Source organism: Staurois parvus, unplaced genomic scaffold (assembly GCF_062004578.1).
Source record: "Staurois parvus isolate SC_StPar_1 unplaced genomic scaffold, SC_StPar_1.0 ptg000530l, whole genome shotgun sequence".
Lineage (NCBI taxonomy): Eukaryota > Metazoa > Chordata > Amphibia > Anura > Ranidae > Staurois > Staurois parvus.
In genome coordinates, this window is record NW_028318326.1 from 123,836 (window position 1) to 148,607 (window position 24,772).

General features: G+C 40.5%; 1 protein-coding gene and 1 long non-coding RNA gene across 4 annotated transcripts in view; one reads left to right on the top strand and one right to left on the bottom strand.

Moving 5' to 3' along the window:
* Positions 1-4,888: 4,888 nt before the first annotated feature.
* On the bottom strand, positions 4,889-23,901 carry LOC149451563 (uncharacterized). The gene is made up of 2 exons (XR_016315005.1): positions 23,575-23,901; positions 4,889-5,147 (listed from the first exon to the last, which is right to left on the bottom strand). It is a non-coding gene; the product is annotated as an uncharacterized LOC149451563 (long non-coding RNA).
* Positions 16,786-24,772, top strand: part of ZNF385B (zinc finger protein 385B) — a 708,580-nt gene continuing 700,593 nt past the window's right edge. For 2 of the 3 annotated variants that reach the window (XM_089690377.1, XM_089690379.1), the window contains exon 1: positions 16,786-16,932. The gene's annotated coding sequence lies outside the window, so the exon portion shown is untranslated. The remainder of the gene's footprint in view (positions 16,933-24,772) is intronic. The other variant, XM_089690378.1, reaches the window with a different exon arrangement.

Genomic DNA, 24,772 nt, shown 5'->3' on the forward strand with positions numbered 1-24,772 from the left:
ATAAAAAGATGTTTTACCCACTTGCTGTGTGTGATATATTGTGTTAAGGAGGCACTCAAGCAGGTGCACTCCTGAGGCACGCTGTGTGCATCTATAGACACACACAACACAGCTTGGCCACGCCCTCTCCTCACAGAATTTGACTGACGGCAGCTATGGTTTGTTTTTTAATGCATTAAGGAATGTGTTAAGGTAAAATATAATTTTCACTTTAGAAGCACTTTAAGTCATAATTCATAAAGTTAAGACTTATAATATAATTTGGCATTGTTAAATCAGTCATGTTTTTAGTGGTTTTCTGATGTAGATATTAACATAAAATATTACTTGAACATAAAAAAAAGAAATATATACAGTATATACATATATACCTGCTGTATATACAGTACATACATATATTTGTTTTCTTTTTTTTTTGGTCCTCATTGTTATGTTGGCTTTCTGTTGGAGTAGTTGGAGGTCAAAATCAGTCAAAATGTATTAGATTTCTTTGGCACTAGGCATTATGCATAGATGTGAGATGGATGGGAGGCAGGCAGGCAGGACATCCATCTCATTTAATTGTATCCCACAATTTGGACATTTTTTATCTTTTGATTTGTGTGTTTGTGATGCCATGAACATCAGACAAATTGTGAAGTGCAAAGTATATAAAATTTTCAAGCATATTTGGGAGACATTTTTATAATTCAACAGGTCAAACATTTCCAATTACCAGCACTGTGATGGCATACTTCAACCACATTTGTACATATAAATTAATACAAACACCCGGAGTTGAAACTGCAAGCACCATTTTATGACATTCAGGCTGTATCAACATTTCCTATCTGTTTACTAGGAACTAAAACAGCACTCGATGGGACATTTATAAAACTTGCAAATGTTGAAATCAGGGAATTTGTTTGCATATTTTTCTCAGAACTGCAGTCATACTGAAGTGTGTACTATTTTGACAAGTAATTTTCAACCAGAGGTTGCAAGGGGTTTCTTGAACTGTGGCTAACTGACCCCCATCTGATGGTGCTTGTATAGTCCCAACACTTATCAGAGCCTGATACCAGTGATCTTTTAAGCTGTCTGTAAGGGGGACATTCTTACCATTAAAGTGTTACTAAACCCAGGATCCTGCATTCACTATTATCTGGTCTCCCACAGTACACAGAACATGGAAGTGCAATTATGTTTGTAAATTTAAACTGCTAAATACCTTTTCTCATCAGAAGTTGGAGCAGTCTTGTGACTTCTATCACTGTCCAACTGAACACTGGTTAAAGCTTGCAGGAGTTTTAATTTTGCTCTAAGAGGATGCAGAACCCCTGACCTCTGTCTGGACAGTGATGATTGGTTCTGTGCTGATCACGTGCACTGTCCCAAGAAAAAAAAACATCTCTAGCAATACACACCAAACTGAGCATGTGCAGAGTGACTCCACATGATATGTCTTATCAGGATAAGAGGGGGATCCTGGAAAAAGGGTGGGGGGATCAGACAAGTCAAGATCAAACAGCGTTTTTACACAATGCAGAGGATTAGTGGGTTTAGTAACACTTTAACCAACAATGTAAGGGACATACTTCCTATTTACCCTTGATGAATTCTCTTTAGCTGGGGTTCCTTGAAATCTGAAAATTATTTCAAGAGACTTCATAGGCAGTCCAATAGCCAGTTGAAGGACTGTGCATGGTAGGCTGGCAACACTGATGCAAATTGCAAGGCCGTGGCTTAGTTATGTCAGCCTGTTACTCACACACATACATGTAGTTCCAATTACACACTAAGACAGATCTGCTTTTTGCCTAGTGTCTAATAAATAGGAAGGGTTATTTATTTATTTCAATTTATTTTCTGTTCTCCTCCAATAGGAATAACTGGTCTATAGTCGACCCACTTGATCAATATGCCACACACGGGGAAGAGGATAGGATTTTGATCAACAGTTAAGATACAATAGTTACAGTTATTGATATCATTTGATTGTAATCTTATAATTTGCTTGAAATACAATTTTTTTCATGAATAAATTACACTCACTGGCCACTTTATTGGGTTCACCTACTCAATTGCTTGGTAAAACAAATTGCTAATCAGCTGATCACATGGCAGCAACTCAATGTATTTAGGCATCAAGACGTGGTGGAGATGATTTGCTGAAGTTCAAACCGAGCATCAGAGTGGGGAAGGAAAGGAATTTAAGTGACTTTGAACGCGGCATGGCAGTTGGTGCCAGACGGACTGGTCTGAGTATTTTAAAAACTACTGATCTACTGGGATTTTCATGCACACCCATATCTAGGGTTTACAGAGAATGGTCCAAAAAAGAGAAAATATCCAGTGAGTAGCAGTTGTGTGGCCAAAAATGCCTTGTTGATGCCAGAAGTCAGAGGAGACTGGGCAGACTGGTTCGAGATGATAGAAAGGCATCAGTAACTCATGTCAATATGGACCAAAATCTCTGAGGAATGTTTCCAACACCTTGTTGAATCCATGCCACAAAGAATTAAGACAGTTCTTAAGACAAAAGGGGTCCAACCCAGCACTAGCAAGGTGTTCCTAATAAAGTGGCCTGTGAGTGTGTGTCAGTGCTGCCAATCAATGCAAAATGGTTGTTAGTTGTGCACCCTGGTTGATTGACTCAGTTTGATCAAATCTGATCCAAATCAAGTCTTAAGGAAATTATGGATATTCGATTGTTCGCAGATTTAATGGTTTTGATATTAAAATCAAAGCTTGTGTGGCCACCATAAGAAAAGCAGTCCTAACCTTTTTAATTTAAGGGATACCATACACTTTAATGGACTGCAAGCACTGTGAAGATATCAGTATTTATTTTTGAAGATAGCTGTATACATTTTTGGGTTTACCCTCCATTTGCTCCATTTTAGTTGGCAATATCTATATTGCATAGTGAATCTCCTACACTCTCTATCCTGTCTAATCACAGATTCCTCTTTGCTAGCACTTACTGAATGAACCAGTCATTGTGTTATGAAGCACATACAGTCAGGTCCATAAATATTGGGACATCGACACAATTCTAACATTTGTGGCTCTATACACCACCACAATGGATTTGAAATGAAACGAACAAGATGTGCTTTAACTGCAGACTGTCAGCTTTAATTTGAGGGTATTTACATCCAAATCAGGTGAACTGTGTAGGAATTACAACAGTTTGCATATGTGCCTCCCACTTGTTAAGGGACCAAAAGTAATGGGACAGAATAATAATCATGAATCAAACTTTCAATTTTTAATACTTGGTTGCAAATCCTTTGCAGTCAATTACAGCCTGAAGTCTGGAACGCATAGACATCACCAGACGCTGGGTTTCATCCCTGGTGATGCTCTGCCAGGCCTCTACTGCAACTGTCTTCAGTTCCTGCTTATTCTTGGGGCATTTTCCCTTCAGTTTTGTCTTCAGCAAGTGAAACGCATGCTCAATCGGATTCACGTCAGGTGATTGACTTGGCCATTGCATAACATTCTAGTTCTTTCCCTTAAAAAACTCTTTGGTTGCTTTTTCAGTATGCTTTGGGTCATTGTCCATCTGCACTGTGAAGCGGCGTCGAAGCATTTGGCTGAATATGAGCAGATAATATTGCCCGAAACACTTCAGAATTCATCCTGCTGCTTTTGTCAGCAGTCACATCATCAATAAATACAAGAGAAGCAGTTCCATTGGCAGCCATACATGCCCACGCCATGACAGTACCACCACCATGCTTCACTGATGAGGTGGTATGCTTAGGATCATGAGCAGTTCCTTTCCTTCTCCATACTCTTCTCTTCCCATCACTCTGGTACAAGTTGATCTTGGTCTCATCTGTCCGTAGGATGTTGTTCCAGAACTGTGAAGGCTTTTTTAGATGTTGTTTGGCAAACTCTGATCTGGCCTTCCTGTTTTTGGGGCTCACCAATGGTTTCCATCTTGTGGTGAACCCTCTGTATTCACTCTGGTGAAGTCTTCTCGTGATTGCTGACTTTGACACACATACACCTACCTCCTGGAGAGTGTTCTTGATCTGGCCAACTATTGTGAAGGGTGTTTTCTTCACCAGGGAAAGAATTCTTCGGTCATCCACCACAGTTGTTTTCCGTAGTCTTCCGGGTCTTTTGGTGTTGCTGAGCTCACTGGTGCGTTCCTTCTTTTTAAGAATGTTCCAAACAGTTGTTTTGGCCACGCCTAATGTTTTTGCTATCTCTCTGATGGGTTTGTTTTGTTTTTTCAGCCTAATGATGGCTTGCTTCACTGATAGTGACAGCTCTTTGGATCTCATCTTGAGAGTTGACAGCAACAGATTCCAAATGCAAATAGCACACTTGAAATGAACTCTGGACCGTTTATCTGCTCATTGTAATTGGGATAATGAGGAAATATCACACACCTGGCCATGGAACAGCTGAGAAGCCAATTGTCCCATTACTTTTGGTCCCTTAACAAGTGGGAGGCACATATGCAAACTGTTTTAATTCCTACACCGTTCACCTGATTTGGATGTAAATACCCTCAAATTAAAGCTGACAGTCTGCAGTTAAAGCACATCTTGTTCGTTTCATTTCAAATCCATTGTGGTGGTGTATAGAGCCAAAAATGTTAGAATTGTGTCGATGTCCCAATATTTATGGACCTGACTGTATTTGCCATATAGCTTGGCCATTGCCATGCTTCAAATATTAATTCCCATGTGACTTACTTACAGCATATCTAAAGTCACAATTTTTTTTCTATCAGATACAAGTGGTTAAAGTCATCCGAGGATAGTATTTACCCAGAAAAACCCTTTAGGAGAGAGAGGGAAGTGATGTCACAAAGGTGTCTCTTTTCTTATTTCAGAACAGTACTATGCCCCTGTGACCTGTCTTTTAAAATTATGACCATAACATCTGAAGCACAAATTCACTCTGTTTTATTAAGTTCCTGTTTTTTCCGTTCCAGAGGAACTTCCTCTTTAGCAACTCTTCTCTCAAGTTACTGTCTGTAATAATTTAAAAATCTAATGTATGACACACTAACGATTACACTGTTACAGCCAAGTCTTTTCATGGCACTGTGATATTCCAGGATCAGTTTGGTAATTGGTCTTCATCAAGTGGAATGATTCTTTGCCGATCAGTCAAATATTCAGACACAAATGAAAGCGAATCTAAAAAGAAAATATATACATATAAGGTTCACTAAATCGTCTCAATTTTGTTCGCTTTACATATGATGATGATGATTATTATTATTATTTTATACAGGATTTATATAGTGCCAACAGTTTGAGCAGTGCTTTACAAAATGAAGACAATGATAAAAGCATACTTTTGACTTTAAGATTTAGTTCTGACCAGGAAAAATATGCCTACCATGAGAATTGAAAACACATAGCTGTATGTGGTGATCCAGTTTAGTAAGCATGTCATGTAAGTGGATGCAGTGCTCCATGGTCCCCTGACACAACCTTACATATTACAGGCTTAGATCCAGAAGCACCAGCAGTGTCCATGCAAATGTTTTAAAGGGAATGAATAATAGGTTTATGTTCTCTTTCTTTTTCTTTCTTTCTTTCTTTCTTTCTTTCTTTCTTTCTTTCTTTCTTTCTTTCTTTTTCTCTTTCTTTCTTTCTTTCTTTCTTCTTTCCTTTCTTCCTTTCTCTCTTTCTTTCTTTCCTCTAGTCCCTATTTCAAGTTTTACCGGTTATCCCTTCCTTCATTTACAGTAGGAATACTATTTGTTAGAGTTTCATAGCTTAAAACGGTTCTTCAGTCATTTCTATAAAAATAAAAATCAGCAGCTACAAAAACTGTACCTGTAGCTGCTGACTTTTAATAAACAGATACTTACCTGTCCAAGGATCCAGCACCATCCTCACCCGGGCCAGTTGCTTCACCAATCTTTGGGCACCAACATGTTAACTTTGGGCAGCTGGCTGTGACTCCTTGTGGATTTACACACAACTGCCCACTGATATGCACGAGCCGAGCTGCACTTTGTGAATAGTCCTGCAACCTTATGGGATCTGTGAAGTGTCCCAAAAGGTTGCGGGTAGAGAGGGGGCCAAACTTCTGCTTGGAACGTCTAGGTGATCCGAGCTGAAGTTGGAGTGGGTACCTGTCAAAACTAGGTACCCACTTCACCTCCAAAAAATATGTTTCAAATATGGCAGAGGAAGGGGGAGGAGAAAGAAGAGCAGAACTCCCCCTTTTGGGTGAAGTTCCGCTTTAAGCTCAAATTTACACACAACACTGAATGTGTCAGTGTGGGTACTCATCTACCCTCCCTTTCTCTCGCTTCAGACAGCTTCCTATATTGTTTCAATCAGAGAGAGAGAGAGTCTGCAGGTGGACAGCTTCTGCTCTCTTTAGAATACACACATAGCACCATTAAGACTATGTTTTATGTGTACCTGGTTTTAAATGTGTATTTGTAAAACAAAGAATGTTAATAAACAGTAAAATAAGTGTACATTTAAAAAAAATGATTAAAAAGATAATGATTAAAAAGATATAAATCCTTTATGATTTCATTTTAAGATGATGTTAACCATGGTAGATTATTAAGACTCAGCTTGTGTGGTAAATACTGTAGTTATGTAAAATTATTTTCAACATTGAACTAAAGATATGGTTTCAGCTGTACTGTACTTCAAACATTTGATGAATCTTTATACTCCAGTAATTAACAATTAATATGCTGCACTAAAAATAATATAGGTTAATTCACTCCACACAGCCTATGATGATAATGTATCCCACTGAGTGGACATCAGCTCTCTATGTAATGCAGCCCTAGAGCAGCAAGAACCTGTCAATAAAATAAATGCATTTGCTGACAATCCTATTCTAGCTGTGTGCAGCATGTTTGGGTTGTAGTAACTGTTGAATGACTTACGATAATTTTCCTTGTGACTGGAAAGGTATTAAAAAAATTCTGATGATTAATTAGTGCAGTCAGTTAATGTATTTCTATTTTAGTCTTAATAAATTACTGTACATTCAGCGGTAGTATTGCCTATGACTTAAATTCAGCTGTCAATGCTTTCGAGGGACAGTCTCAGGGTATTAGTAACTGCCCTTGGAAATTGCCCAGGTTTGCCCAGGTCATTACCTGCAGCATAAAACTCCTCTTAAACTACATCATAAATTCAGTTATTAGCGTTTATTTGGGTTCCTGGAATATTTGAAAACTAAACCAAATCCCTAACCTAATCTATTTCCCATCTTCCATTTCCTCGCTGATCTAATTTGCAGAAATCCCTCCTCACACATTGCACTTACTTTACACCAGCTCCAGGCTCACTGGGGTCTTATTCTTCAGTCACTCCTTAAATTAAGGAAACCTTTCCTTAAAGAGCATGGCGTCATCCATTGATATTTCTTATTCATCAATTCTCATTCTCACTTCATTGTTGATTAGAGCAGTGTTCGGGGAGGCATGTCGGGATGCTGAAAAGCCTGGCTACTGCTTGTGTTTGAGGACAGGGGTTCAACTCTCCTATGTGCTGTCAGGACAGGGTGTTCTAACCGTTGCTTTAAGCAAAAAAGTAAAAAGCGTCATATATACTTTTGTATATGAAGCCAGAATGCATTACAGTACTACATCAAGAGGGTTTAAAGAACAGATGGCTGTATTTCAGTTCAGCAATTTCTGCCTGGACCTGTCAATGTTCTAATATCCATTTGGTCCACCTACACTTCCAGCCAATCAGTGTGGTAAGAGCAAACCTTGCACCTTTCTGATTCCATTTAACTTTAGGTTTGTCATCATAAGTCTTGGAAATTGAATGAGGAACTTCTCCCTACCTAACCCCGCAAAAATTAAAAAAGACACACTTGCTACACCTTGGAGTCCAGTGTTGTCATGCTTGAAGCAGAAGGTCTCCCTTAGCCGCTCTTCTCCACTGACACCATCTTTAGTGGACATCTGGTTCATGAGCAGAAATGTCGCAAGTCTCTGCCAGGTCTCTGCGCGTGCAAGATTCCAAGCCCATATGTACAGATGCCACGTATCTCCATAGGTGCTCTGATAGAGACCCTGTGACCTGTATTGCTTGGGAAAAGTTCTTGCCGTGTCACCCTGCATAGGTAGTTCAGCAAACTTAGAGGGCAGGGGCCCACCCAGGCCTGTCCCAGGCCCTCTGAGTTTCTGGTATCATCTACACAGCATGACAGAGCAAGCCCTTCAGCCCCCTGCCCTGTCCAGTGCAGCCCCTCTCTCCCTGCCCTGCTCAGCCCTCCTCAACTGTGCACATGCACACAAGGTGGGGGTAGGCAGGTCACACTCTGAGCTGGCAGGTAAAAGCAGTGGGCTTGTATGTAAAAAAGGAAACTAAGTGGGGTGGGACCACTGATTTCAAGATTCACATACAAGCCCACAACTTTCACTCCACAGCTCAGAGTGTGGCCTACTTACCCCCACATTGAGTGTACGTGCATAGTTGAGCAGGGCGGGGAGGGGCTGTATTGGGCTGGGGGCTGAGCAGAGAGTGCGCCGCTGGGGGAAAGGGCTTGCCCCATCACCCTCTTTAGCTGAAGCCAAAAACTCAGGGGGCCCGGTATAGGCATGGGTTGGCCCCTGCATGGCCAGCCCAAGTCCTTTAAGTTTATTGACTTATCTACGTAGGGTGATACGTCAAGCATTTTTCTCCAGCAATACAGTATAAAACCTAATGTGACAAGGAGGCCGCACAAGCCCCCTGGAGCATGGACAGGGCTGCTATTGAGAACCCTGCAACCCCTCAAGCTCCACCCATGCATGTGTGTGAATGTGTGGGGGGTTCCCAATGTCATTTATAGCAAGTAAAAAAAAATTGGAAAAAAGTTTTCCTTTTTTTTGCGAATATGCAAGTGGGAGGGTAGAACAGGCAGTAGAAAAGACATTGCTAAAATGGGTGAGTGCTTTAAGCTATCCCTAGATTTTAGAGAGTGATCCAATGTGCAGGCACAATTCAACCACCCTTAGGCTAGAGTGTCCTCACAAAGCAGCAGATACCATAAAGCTGGAGGGTACTTAGATATCGAAGTATGAACAGAAATACATGTGACATTTTTATTTTATATTAAGGAAGTCTGTAGTGAGGGAGTATGAGGGCTGCTATTATGGAAGTCCTTTAGAAAATATTAGTTCTCTGGCTGTCATGATGATCCTATAGCTTTCTAAATTATAGATGGAAAATTATGCATATTAGGAGCGCTGATTTTCCCCCATCTCTTGATTGTTTTGTGTGAATGTCTGAAAGTATAGTAGCAGAGGGCAGTCAGGCTTACAGGATTTATAGAAGTAGGCAATTACATCCTCTATATTTATCTTTCTTGGTACAGATTTCTTGTTAAGTGGCCCTGTCAGGTTAAAGTCTAACTAAACAAAAGTGATTAAAACACCTGCCATTCTTTTATTGCTGTCTATGCCCCCCCCCCCTTTAGGGGAGATTCACCCTCTCTATTTGACCTATCTCCCATTATTATTGAAAGTGAAAGTAAAAGAAAATAACACATTTTGGGTTGACATCAGAACACTAATAGAGAGAAAGTCTTCCAATGGGGGCCCTAGTTCTGGTGACCCTGGGATTCTGTCACTTTGGAGGGATTTCCTCTCACTTCCTGTTTTGGGACAAAAAGTGAAGGTAAATCTCCCCTATGGGACATATACGGCAAAAAAAACCTGACAGGGATTATAACCCTCCCTTACACTTTAATAAAATTTCAGATAAAAGCTACCTTCAATAGAATAGCATATATACTTACTTTTTCTGACTGCTCATGTGTCCTACCTTCTGTAGCCTCCGTAAGACTCTTTACCATCCGACAATTCCTAAATTTGCCCGTGAGTTTTCTCTGTTGCATGTTGAGGTTTATCTTCCAACCCCTACATGACACATTAGTGGTGTAGAGGTCAGAGGATGGAACCATGGGGTGCACCATGGCACACAGGCATCCAACAGTCTCAGAAGTATCAAATGCCAAGGAGTCCTACAGAGACTGCAGAGCTGGAAAAGAGGGAAGGTCGGAGATATAGGCAGCTTGTGGGAGGTAAAAATAAGAACTCTTTTATTGCATTTTATTAAGCTGAGAAGGTCACTCTGTAATGCTTTTCAGTAAACAGCAGAGATGAGCAAATTGATTCATGAATTGGGAAAGCCTTATGAACTTTTTTTGGATAGTTTGGCCAATGATGGGTCCTGGCCAGAAGACCTCTGGAATGGCATCTGTGCTGCAGCTGGTAGGCTGCCTTGTGAAAAGCAGGGACAGGTAAGTAAAATGCTTGTGTTAGGAAGGGATTGCTGTTGGGAAGCATCAGATAATCACCCTTAGGCTGGCTTCACACCACTGCTTTTGTCAGGATGAGGATTTGAAACCAGGATCTCTGCTGCATCTGGCAGTATCTATTCTTGCTGAGCCACCTGAGATCCTGTACAGCTCCAAGCCTGACCCTTTGAACACACTTACTTTCTATCTTGCTTCTGGTGAACCTTGAACTCCTTGTTCCACACAATATCTTGATCCTTATGCTCCTTCTGCCATCCACTTCCTCATTACTATTCATCACTGACCTTTGGTTTGTTCCTCAACTATGCTTCCTCTTGATCCCAACCTGCAACCACTTGTTACCAACCTTTGGCCTGTTTACCCACTACGCTATTGCTTAATCCTTCCTACCACATCTGCTACCACACCCTGGCTTGCTCACTTCCTGGTGCTGTGATCTGGCACTAGCATGCAGCGAACCCCATCTCCTCTATCAGAAGCTCTGGTGAAGACCGGTAGTGCTTAGACCCTGTGCCTTGGGTGAACCCACGTCACCTGTCAGGAAAATATGCTTGTGTAGTTATCCTCCTGTGTTTCTGTGTGAGCCTTTCCACTGCTAAAACCACTGGCCTCTAAGTCTGAGCCCTGATCATGACAGCTTTTGCTGTAACATGTACATTATAGCAATGCATGGCATTGCACGGAACACAGTTCAACATTGCACTTCAAGCACACCTGTGTTGCAGGACACTGCAAAGCACAACAATGTACTGACATGCAGTGGTACGCCACAATAACAAAAATAGTGCAAGTTCAATTTTAGGTCCTTCGTGGTGCATTAGCAACCCATTCAATTAAATAGGCTCCTGTAACGTAAAGTGCGTTAACATGCAACATAGCGCTCATTCATACCTATATGTTAAGGCACTGCAATGGAACATCCAGGTGTGAGGGGGACCTATATTTTTTTATTTATGAATACATAGCTGTATAAACCTGATATAGCCTGAGTGTGATAAAGATATTTTTCTAAATCTTTTATGGTAAATGGAGTACTTTTCAATGTCAGATGGGCAATTTAATTGTAGAGATCTTTTTTTTTTTATAAAGCTGTTTCTTGCTAAGGGAATCATAGCTATTTTCTGTGCAATCACTAATTTACTAATTTCACAGTGATTTGTAGCTCAGTCGCCCAGTTATTGAGTTTGCAAAGTCTTCATGTCAGTAACAAGATCGCCATTGAGAAGCACTTTCTAACTGCAGCAGAACTGTGCGCAAGATCATAAGCCGGGCTCCATTCCTCAAGACTTTATGCTATGCCACTCCATGCTATGGGTGAATACACAATGGGCACTTTGGTGTGTTCTGCATTTTGGTGGCCAGAACTGGCAACCAAGGATGCAAGCCATTGGTATAATAGATAAATATTTTGCGCTGGAGGAGAAAATGGGTTTGCTTAATAGTCCAAAGTGCATTAATAAAGTCCAACTTGTAAGTGGAAAAGGAGGGGGAAGGGAGTGGGAAAACTATTTGCCTTTCACATTCCAACCTCCTGGCTTTAAGAAACACTTAAAAAAGAAAAAAGAAAGAAAACTGTAGTCACTTGCAACTGTTTTTGAAGATCAAGCAGAGGAAAACAATATGGAATCACTCAATACTGAGGAAAATATTATGGAATCATGAAAAAAAATACTAAAGTACACCACTAGTACTTTGTTGCACCACCTCTGGCTTTTATAAGATCTTGAATTCTCCGAAGCATGGATGTAACTATCAACAAACAGTATTCTTCATCAATCTGGCTCCAACATTCTCTTATTGCAGTTGCCAGATCAGCTTTGCAGGTTGGAGCCTTGTCAAGGACCATTTTCTTTCATTTCCACCATAGATTTTCAGTTGGATTGAGGTCCAGACTATTTGCCGGCCATGCCATTGACATAATGGGGTTTATTTACTAAAGCTGGAGAGTCCAAAATCAGACTCCCTTCTGCATAGAAACCAATCAGCTTCTAACCTCAGCTTGTTCAATGAAGCTTTGGCAATGAAACCTGGAAGCTGATTGGTTTCTATGCAGAAGTGAGTCTGATTTTGCACTCTCCAGCTTTAGTAAATAAACCCCAATAGGTCTTTCTGGAAGGAAGGTTTTCACGGCTTTTGCCTTATGACAAGATGCATTATAATCCTGAAAAATGATGTCATCATCACCAAACATCCTTTCAATTAATGGAACACGAAAAGTGTCCAAACTCTCAATATAAACTTGTGCATTTATTAAAGATTTAATTAATGTCATCTCCCCCATATCCTTACCTGACATACAACCCCATATCATCAATGATTGTTGAAATTTGCATGTTTTATTCAGGCAGTTATCTTTATACATTTCATTGGAATGGCATCAAACAAAAGTTCCAGCATCATCACCCTGCCCAATGCAGATTCGTGATTCATCACTAAACATCACTTTAATCCAGTCATCCACAGTCCATGATTTCTTTTCTTTAGCCCACTGTAACCTTGTTTTTCTGTTTAGGTGTTAATGATGGTTTTCGTTTGGCTTTTCTGTATGTAAATCTCATTTCCTTTAGGCGATGTCTTACAGTTCGGTCACAGACATTGACTCCGGTTTCTGCCCATTTGTTCCTCATTTGTTGTGTTGTGCATTTTCTGTTTTCAAGGCATATTGCTTTAGGTTTTCTATCTTGACGCTTAGATGTCTTCCTTGGTCTACCAGTACTCTTCCCTTTTACAACCTTCCCATTTGATTAGTACTTGGTCCAGATCTTAGACACAGCTGACTGGGAACAAGCAACATCTTTTGCAACATTCCGTGATGATTTACGTTCTGGAAGTTTTAGAAGTTTCCTCTCCTTTGTTTCAACTGACATCTCTGGTGTTGGAGCCATGATTCATGTCAATCATTTTGGTGCAACAGCTCACCAAGGTGTGCAAGCACTCTTTATTAACTGCAGACTAATTAGCAGATGTAATCTGATGTAGATGTTTATTTTAGAACTGCAAAGTACATGGTGATTCCAGAATATTGTCCTCAAAATTGAGTGATTCCATATTTTTTTTCCTCTGCTTGATCTGCAAAAACAGTTGCAACTGACTGCAGTTTTCTTTTTTCAAGTGTGTCTTAAAGGCAGAAGGTTGGAATGTTAAATGAAAATAGTTTTGAGGCATGTCTGTGATTAGTTTTTTTCTACACAATTAAACAATTGAATGCACATTTTCCAAGAGTGGTGATTCCATACTTTTTGCCAGGGTTTGTATCAGGAATATGAATTGTTGGGTTTATATATTCTTTAATTCAGAAAAGTACCGTCTATCAGGGGCGTCCGCAGGGTTGGTGTCACCCGGTGCAATAACATTTGGTGACACTCCCTCCGACGATCCCCGCAGAATGGATCGGACCCCTATCCATTATGCTCAATCCACAGATCCAATCCATCCTGCGGGGATCGTTGGCTTGCTTTACAACTTACCTTTTTGTGGAGCAGGTCCGGTGTCACCCCATATGGGTTGCATGCTGACAATCCCCACAGGATGGATCGGATCTGTGGATTGAGCATAATGGATCGAAGTCTGATCCATTATGCTCCCCAATCCGCAGATCTGATCCATCCTGCGGGGATCGTCGGCTTGCTTTACAACTTACCTTTTCGTGGAGTCGGTCCGGTGTCACCCCGTGCAGTAGGTGTCAGCCGGTGTCGCATGCCCCCCCCCCCCCGCACCTGCCTAGTAGGGACGCCCCTGCCTTCTACTGCTCTAAGCCTCCTCCCAACTCCAAATTCCTTATTTATGCTGCTGTGATCCAGCTTCCTGATAGAGGGTGGCTATGTTAGTTTTTTGTGTTCCCGCTGTATGTAGAAACAGAGTCACCCCTTTGTGCACATTCTTGAGGAGGACTAGATGTAGGATGTGTAGTATGTAACTAATGTGCACTGAGTTGAGTTTACAGTCATTTTTTTTAGAACGCACCAAACTTGTATTCAGGAGTAGATTTTACCAGCGTTGCAAACGCCAACCGCTTGTAAACGCATGTAAACGTGGTTAACCTCCCTAGTGGTCTGATTATGTCAGTATTTTTGTGCTCAAAGCGGTACATTTTTTGCATGGAAATATGTAGTTTTTTTTATTGTAGGCCTGTAATTTTTAGGAATAACTCAATGAAATCTGTCCGAACAAGAGTCTAGTAAACATCCCCGGTATGTAAAATTTGAAACACGAAATCATAAATTATATTTGAATAAATAATCATAAAAAATAATAATATAATAATAAATTGAATTCAATAATATAATCAAACCAAAAACACTGAAATATGAAATATAGCGCCAAGTTCGCACATCACTGAGCAAAGTCGCAAAATCGTTTTCAGTGTCTGATGACGAATTTCCCCACGAATCATTATCACTCAATTCTGCAAGTGGTTCTAATTTACTATCACTGTTCTCTAGCTGGTCTAAAACCGCTTTTGACCTAAAGGGACGCTTTTTGGACGCCATGGACATTTCTCAGTTTCCAGGCAATAAGAACAGTAAAAATGCAGGCAGGGCACAGGACAAAGCACTCGGGACAAAATGTATGTGAAATGGTTTGATACAGTAATGTTTTACTACGTGATTTTAGTGTATTTAGTGAATGTCACTTTTTGTCATTTTCAAATTTCCCACCGTTCTGTCCCCCGTACATCCCGACGCTCGCAGGGGACGGAACCTAGAAGACAGATGCCGGCATCCGCCGGAGGACATTGCCGGAGACACTGCAGAAGGGACATCGCAGGAGCGCAGGACAAGGTAAGAGAAGAAAAGATCCTGGAGCAGTGCCGCATGGTATTCCCGAGTGTAGCTCGGGATTACTGCTTGTGGTACTGAAACTTTACCCCGAGCTACACTCGGGAATACTGCCAGGGAGGCTACCTGTGTTTCTAAGCATTTGTGTTTAGAAGCATGTTTTAACTGTTCCATATCCAGATGCTGTCCAGAGTCTTTTTTCATCATCAGAAATGCATGCAAAGTGTTTTCCATGTCTTCGAATTGACCCGGTACACCAGCGCAGTCAGTTCCAGGTTTTGTGTAAAGGAAGAAATGGTAGAACACGCTGCATTATGCTCATGATGGGATAGTAAATACAAGCAGAAAAGACAGGTCATCTCAACACATACTGCTCTCTCTGCTTCTGCTCTCTCTATTTCTCTCAAAATGTCTGTGTGTAGAGAAACACACAACAAAACACTCCGCTGTGAATGGGGGATAAAGATGTGGAATTAGAACAAAACAGTGGAGGAATATAGGAACAGGACAAACTGTTGGCACAGTAAAAGTCCTGTGTAATAATACTAACACTACTACTATTACTACTACTACTACTAATAATAATAATAACAATAGAAACAGAATCAGAAAAATGTATTATCATTTTCATTCCAATAAATATCATACATTGAAATAATAACAATAATAGTAAAATATTAATAATAATAATAATAACAAGAGATAAAACCTATATAAATTCTGTATAATAACAATAATAGAATGAGGAAAATGTATTATTATTTTACATAAATCATAAAATGAAATAAATTATAATAATAATAGTAAAATAATAATAATAACAGGAGATAAAACCTATATAACTCCTATATAATAATAATAGAATCAGAAAAATATATTATTATTTTACATAAATCATAAAATGAAATAAATAATAATAATAATAATGATAATAACATAAATAGTAAATTATTATTATTATATAATAATAATAATAATAACCTATATAAAGCCTGTATAATAATAATAATAAAAAATCAGAAAAATATATTATATTACATAAATCATAAAATGTCATAAATAATAATAACAATAATAGTAAAATATTAATAATAATACCTGTAGATAAAACCTATATAAATCCTGTATAATAATAATAATAATAATACTAACAATAATAATAATAATAATAATAAAATCAGAAAAATATATTATTATTTTACATAAATCATAAAATGTAATAAATAATAACAATAATAATAAAATATTAATAATAACAGGAGATAAAACCTATATAAATCCTGTATAATAATAATAGAAACAGAAAAATATATTATTATTTTATTATATCATACAATGAAATAAATAATAACAAAAATAGTAAAATATTAATAATTATAACATGAGATAACACCTATATAAATCTTGTATTATAATAATAATAATACAAATATATTAATATTTTACATAAATCATACAATGAAATAAATATTAATAATAACAATAATACTAAAATATTAATTAAAAAAAGAAGATAAAACCTATATAAATCATGTATAATAATAATAATAATAGAATAAAAAAAATATTATTTCACAAAAATCATAAAATGAAATAATAATAATAATAATAATAGCAGGGGATAAAAGCCTCCCCCTGGGGGATCTCTGTGATTGGTCTGTAAACTTTCCTGTATACAGGACCTCCAGCTGGGCTCCAACGATGCTGTGTGCGCTCAGGCTCCCTCACCTGGTGTTACTGCGCATGCGCGCCGCTCAACTCCAGCCCCAGCTCTCTCATTGCGATCAGGGGAGAGAGGGAAAGAGCCGGAGCCGAGGAGGATCGCGATCTGTCGGAGGAGCCTCCACACTGAGAACTGCTGCAGCCACCGCTCACCTCCCCGACCCGACCCCGGCCAGCAAAGGTAAGAGGAGCCCTCCCCGCCCCAGCCTTCACCCTTCTCTCTGAGCAAGTTGGACGATCCGGTCCATGGCACCGGGGACACCAACTCCTGAGCTGTCCCTGCAGCAGATGGGAGCTCAGTCCGGGGGATTTAATTGTCACATGTCACTGAGTGTCACCGTCTTCGGAGAAAAGTACTAGGTGGGATCTGTCACATATCTCCCGGGGTGTGCTCCCAGCCTAGTCCATGGGGCTGTTCTATGGGCAGAGGATGGTGTGTAGTGCCTGGTGCCAGGACCTGGGTACGGTACATGGGGCACCAATGAGATCACTGTACACCCTGTCCTGGGGGCAATGCATCTGATGGCTCCCTTCACTCTTCTGAATAAGAAAGTTTGTTGCATGTGTAAAGAAATATTTACAAATATATAAACTATTACAAAGTAACGATTGCAAACGTTCCAAACCTGCATTTACACTTGTGTAACGTAATCACACCTAAATCATTATTCTTCTATACATTGCAAGGCCTGTTCGCATGAGTGAGCCATGTAAATGTGCGCATTATCGCATCGCAAGCTACTTGTGCTGTTTGCAATGATGTGATGCGCTGCCATCCATTTTGAATGTCACCCCAATGAGCCCCTGTTCACATTAGTGCAATTTCTGATGCAGCTGCTATCGTGCAGCACTGCATGATAAAATAAATCGCATTATTTTCAATGGTGCCCATTCACAGCAATACAGTGCAGCTGCAGCGCGTGTTTGGAAAAGGCACCGTATGCTGCCATGTGTTGGTGCAGAGTGATTTTGACCTAATGGAAATATACCAAAAATGGATAAAAAAAACACATGTACATGCGTATTTAGTGAGTTTTGTGTATAAAATCTAGTCCCCTTCTACAAAAAATGCATAAAGCATGAAAAACGTAAAAAAAAAGTGTGATGTCACACTACAAAATCACAGATCATCCTGCAGCTGCACTGATATGAAACTAGGCTTAGCTTTAATGGCACCCCAAGGCCCAGTTTTGATGGCACCCCAAGGCTCAGCTTTGATGGCACACCAAGGCTTAGTTTTAATGGCACCCAAGGCTTAGTTTTAATGGCACCCCAAGGCTTAGCTTTAATGGCACCCCAAGGCTTAGTTTTCATGGCACCCCAAGGCTTAGCTTTGACGGCACCCCAAGGCTTAGCTTTGATGGCACCCCAAGGCTTAGCTTTGATGGCACCCCAAGGCTTACCTTTGATGGCACCCCAAGGCTTAGCATTAATGGCACCCCACGGCTTAGCTTTAATAGCACCCCAAGGCTTAGTTTTTATGGCACCCCACGGCTTAGTTTTAATGGCATCCCAAGGCTTAGGTTTGATGGCACCCCAAGGCTTAGCTTTGATGGCACCCCAAGGCTTAGTTTTAATAGCACCCCAAGGCTTATCTTTAATGGCACCCCAAGGCTTAGTTTTAATGGTACCCCAAGGCTTAGCTTTAATGGCACCCCAAGGCTTAGCTTTAACGGCACCCCAAGGCTTAGCTTTAATGGCACCCCAAGGCTTAGATTAACAGCAGCCCAAGGCTTAGTTTTAACAGCACCCCAAGGCTTAGCTTTAACAGCACCCCAAGGCTCAGTTTTAATGGCACCCCAAGGCTGAGCTTTAATGGCACCCCAAGGCTGAGCTTTAATGGCACCTCAAGGCTTAGCTTTAATGGCACCCCAAGGCTTAGCTTTAATGGCACCTCAAAAGCAGCAAGCAAGTTTTGTGCTTGAAAATTGCACGGTTTAGACATTCAAACACTCAAAAATATACTTGAGCTTCTTTGTTGCATGTAATACAGGCGGTTGTAATGAATGCTCAAAGTGCGACAATGTGCAAAAAAACACATAGGCGAGACATCTGATGTTGCACTAAATAGTATAATTGGTGACTAATGTTACAGCATTAAAATGTGTATTTATTCTGCATGTCAAGAACAGCCCAGCCTACGGTCACCCTAATACATGCCTTCCAATGACCCAGACATCCTCTCCGGTATAGTATACCAGCAGATCTCTGCTTGCTGAACCACTAAACTGATACTCTATGGGGATCCCTTGTATTATTTTCTGTCTCGACGTCAGAGCTTGAAATCTTGCCCCTCTCAGAAACAGTACAATCCCTAGCCTGCCTTGACATGCTGCGACTTGTAGTTCCACACCAGTTACAGCAGCACAGCTTACACAGTACACCCCATAACCAAGAGACATGCACTCTCCCCGTATAACAAACAGAAAAATATCTGTTTGTGCCTTTTAAATATTAATCCCGATCTAAGTTGAATGATTTTGTGTAAAGCTTGAGTCCGCTATGGTTGGTAAGGATGGATGGACGGTTGGATTGCATGTTGGGGAAGAGATCTATTTTCATGTCAAGCCTCATATTTATTGGATGAGGGAGTAGCAGGAGTGTCTCAGGTAATTAGGTATACAGTGTGACATATCTCTTGACCAAGGTGTGTGCAGAATCATTTAATTTTAATAGCTTGGTATGCTGCCCTGTAGACGAAGAGGAAGGACATTGAGTTCTCCATTGGAATGTAGTGTGTTAAGCGCACTTTGATGAAGCCTGCTGTGCTGTGTAACCTTTCAAATATTGAGACTGATGTTACACATTTAGCAACTAAGTCTGAAATTAGATTGCTGGAGCTGTGTGTGATCTAGATTCAAAGTGAGACATTTGCAGTGTGCTTGGGGCTTCTGGGTTTTTGAACTGTACAAATGCTGTGGCAATCGCTGCGCCTTAATTCTGCGCTATTTGAAGTTTCAGTCTCTTTAGGTGATGATTAGGAGTTTGTGTGCATGGGGCGGTGTGATGGCAGCAACGTATTCCTTTATATCAACAGCAGGGCCAAGAACAAGCACTCGAGTCAAGGGCATTGGGAGGAAATCAAGGGGAGATTGCTAAATAGGAATATCAGATTGTGAAGGATATTTCAGACAGTGAAAAATAAAGGTCTGTCTAAATCAAGTAGAATGTTTCCCTATGAATGTCTATTGCGGGTATTTTATGTGAAAAAGAAGTAGAATTAAATCACAGATATTAAAACATTTAATATCTTCATAAATAAAATTTTCCATCAGAACGGAAATACTATTTATTTTTATCTAATACAACATGTTAGGGCTGATTTACATCTATGTGTTGCAGCATCATGCCAGTTACTGCAACGCACCTTACCTGTGTTGACGCATTGTGGTGTCATTCATTTTGAAGAGAAATCCAACACATTTTGCATCAGTATTGGGCATCTGGCTGTATACACTAGGTATGTCACCTACCTCATAAATATATACTGTACACATGTTTTGTTGGGTGTTTCTATAGGCTAAAGCAGTACAGCGCAACCTTTTTAAAGAGGAACTCCAATTGGCAGTTTTTGTTTTTTAAGTCCAAGTAATATAGGGACTTACTAAAACAGGAGAGTGCAAAATCTAGTGCTCTCCATAGAAACCAATCAGCTCCCAGGTTTTATTGCCAAAGCTTAACTGAACAAGCTGAAGTTAGAAGCTGATTGGTCAACATGCACAGCTGCACCATTTCTGAGTGTTCCAGTTTTAGTAAATCTCTCCATAGTGTCCCCTCTGAAAAAGCATAGAAGAAATAGTGTGCCAGACAGTAATTTTGAGATCAATTTTCAGACCAATTAAAAGCAACCATTAACAATTTTGTATAGGTTTTTTAAAAGGGCCAGGTCACCCAAAACTGATATTTAGGGTTTGAGTAAATGGTGATGATTGAAATCACTCCCTAGCCTATTGCACCTCTTGAGGTTTCTGTTGATGAAATCTCTGTATTTGTTTGAGAGGACTTGCTTGGTTATTTGGTGCTAGAGAGAAAAAAAGAGAATTATCTGGTGAAAAAACTGCTCCTCTGTAGTTCGTAAAAGGTGTAAATAAAACAGTAGGGATTTATGGTCCACCCTTAGTGGTTCTTAGTGATCTTTTAGGTATCAGCCATAACCAGTTTGGTGTCGTAAAGCATATTTAAACTCAACGTTGAAAACGTAATATAGTTCACATAGTTTACTTGTTTTTAGATATTATGGCTGCATTCATTTTCTTTTGTAAGCATTGTTTTTTTATTTTTACCTGGTGATCCAGCCAATGAATCTGTTATTTTTCAACTTTGCTTCAGCTCCGCCCCAAGGCAGAAATACTGCTACAGGGCGGCAGATGTGTGCAAAATCCTGTATATATACGTGATTTTGCATTTCCGGGCAGGGGTCGCACGCGCCCTACTCGCACCACCATTTGTGCCGTGGCTGTCAATCACTGGGTCCCGGCCGGTGATTACTCGCTGGCGCCTGGTGATTGCTGAGGATCTCTGACGAAGGGGAGAACTGTTAGTAAACAAAGCAGTTCTCCTCCTTGTCAGCTCCAGCACACTGCAGTGCGCTTACAGTGAAGTACAAACACAGCACACATTGTAAAACAGCACACAGTTAACCCTTTGATCACCACACGTTAACCCCTTTTTATTAGCACTGATCACTGTATTGGTGTAACTTGGGATGTCAGTGACAGTCAGTCCCCCACCAGTGTCAGAATGCCCACCACAGTCCCACTATAAGTCACTGATCGCCGCCATTATTAGTAAACATTTTTTTAAAAAAGTCCAGTATATATACCGCCGTTTGTAAGCACTATAACTTTCACGTAAACCAATTAATTTACACGTATTGGGATTTTTTTTAGCAAAGACATGTAGCAGAATACATTTTGGCCTAAATTTATGAGGAAATTTGATTTTGTAAAATTTTTTACTGGACATGTTTAATAGCAAAAAATCAAAAATATTGTTTTTTATCAAAATTGTCTGTCTTTTTTTTTATAGCACAAAAAATAAAAAATGTACAGGCGATCAAATACCACCAAAAGAAAGCTCACTTCGTGGGGAAAAAAGGACGTAAATTTCATTTGGGTGCAGTGTTGCATGACTGCGCAATTGTCAGTTAAAGTAAAGCAGTGCCGTAATGCAAAAAATGGCCTGGTCAGGAAGAAGGGGTAAATGCTCTGGAGGGCAAGTGGTTTTTAAACAGACCAAGCTGTCCACAAAAAGTGGAGGTTGAGAAAAACCATTTAACACTGACTGGGGTGCTTTGTTTATTTGAAACCTTTATCCCAAAAGAAAAAAAAAATCTGTTGCAGTAACTGAAATAACAAAAATAGAATGTGACCTGATGTACCAATGATGTGCCTCCATCCCTTAATATATCCATACAACCAATTCATTTGTCCTGGGACTTTAACCACTTGCCCTGTAGAGGATTTACCCCCCTTCCTGACCAGGCCGTTGTTTGTAATACAGCACTGCGTTAATTTAACTGACGCTGAACCCAAATTAAATTTACGTGTTTTTTTTCCCCACAAATAGATCTGTCTTTCAGAGGTATTTGATTGCCTGTTCATTTGTTATTTTTGCACTATAAAAAGCCTTTTTCCGGTTGGGGCGCCCTTGAAAAGTATTTTCAGCCACAAGGCACCCCTGTCCAAGGCATGGTTCACGTTACTGTGTGTCGTGGAACGCATGCGAAATCGCGTTCATTCCTGATATGTAGGCAAATGTTCTACTCTTTAGGGGTACCCCCATACGTTGGCAAATGTGGGGTGTTTTTGGTGTGGTGCAATTTTAAAACTAAGGTCAGGGACAACTTTCCCTGCATTTCTGCGGGTAAAGCAGCCCTTTGAAATGAATGGCTGCCCTACACACAGCCACACAGATGTGAACCAAGGGTCTGTTCATCTGTGAGGTTGGAGGGCGGTAAAACCATGCAATTGAGTTGCTTTTACCACCCTCAAATGCTCCCCGTTTAGCTGCAGAAACAGCAGCTGGGGGTATACACATGTTGTTGCCTCCAGTTGAATGGAGTTGAACTACAACCACCCCACAACTGTGTGCTCATTGCACGCAGTTGTGGTGTGGTGATTGATGCTGGGGTTAAACCAGGTGGTGAGGAGGCAACATATTGCCTGTTTACCACCTGTCCAGTACCTCTGAAAAGTGATCTGAGCATGGATTGCTTTTCAGAGGAGCAGCAGTCCTTGCTGCTCTCATGAAGTCCTAAGAAAGCAGTTCTGATAGGACAGGAATAGGGGGTCGAGATTAAAAGTAAAATACATATATACACATATAAAAACAAACACACACATACAAACACATGTACACACAGACACACTCATATGTATACACACACTTACGTACACATACACATGTACACACACGTACACATACACACAGACAGATACACACACACATGTACACATAAACACACACATACATATGTACACATACATACACATGTACACACAGGCACACACACATGTACACATACAAACACATGTACACACTCAGACATACACATGTACACACATACACATTTACACACATACACATGTACACACACACACACACACACACACATGTACACATATATATGTACACATACACACACTTGTACACACACATATACACATGTACACACACACACATGTACACACATATATGTACACATACACACACTTGTACACACACATATACACATGTACACACACATGTACACACACGTACATGTACACACACATTCGTACACACAGGCACATGTATACAGCATAATGAAAAGTTACAGTACCTTAGCTTCCATCACACAGCCTGGTACTGCACTCCAGGGGGAAGCAGAGAGCACAGGACACACTCCCCAGCCCTTTGCTTTCACTATGCTCAGCGGTGCGATGGCTCCCAGTGCCGACGTCCAGTGAGGCTGGGGATCAGGAGCTTGAGCTCAAGTGACAGCCATTCTCCCCATTGCATCCCTGAAGACCTCTGGCGGCACCCCGGGGTACCGAGGCACCCCTGTTGAGAAAGGCTGCTCCACAGTGATCAGCAGCTGCTAACAGGCTTTCAGCGAGGCACTGAGTCTGAGAGGAACACTGGAAGGAGCAGCAGCTCAGCTGCTATACTGGCCCCAGACACCCAGCATCTTACTCTGTCCTTTCATCCTCCTCCTCTGCCACCCCTCCTCTCAGCTGAAGAATGATTCATGATGTGGTGGCATTCCACACAGAGAGTACTGGCCTGCGCTGCGCCCAGGCACCCCTAGGTGGCAGTGCGCCCTAGGAAGTTGCCTAGTTTGCTTAGTGGAAGCATCGGCCCTTGCTGCAACTTGAGTTGCAACAATTAAGACACAGCCATTGAAGTGAATGTGTTTTTACTTGTCTTGTCACTTTCTGTGTCACAGCAAGTCGCACCAGAAGTCTCAGCAGTGTGAACCAGGGCTAAAGGAAAAAGATCCTTAAAAAAAGAAAACTAATGCAGCCACTACATTTAAGGATTGATAAGCTGAAATATATTGAGATAATACTATATATTTTTTTCAAGTTTTAGATATTCTTTAGGACTGGTGAAAACTGTCCTCTGGTTGGATGTATTTGAATACTTAATTATTATTGTTTTTTTCATGATGTTAATAAATCAAACCATGGTAAGGATATATTATTATAGTGATATTCTTGGTTTTAAAGGGCAGGCAGGTACACACTGACAGGAAGAGAGAATGAGTTACCACAGCACTCAACAGCACCATCGTAATTCATTGACAACTACAAGCCGACAGCCACAATAGCTGTTGGGACTTATAGTTTTCCAATTCACAGAAATATGGTGAATGGAATGAGCAACCAGGTAGGCAGAGCCCCATATGGCAGTGTTTTTGTATTCAGATTGTGACAGCTAGCAGGGGGAGAAGATGGCCCGCTAGATGTCGCAACAGGGGACCGGGGGGGATGGTGTGTGGGGCTAGTACAGTTGTAACATATTACAAAAGGTGAACT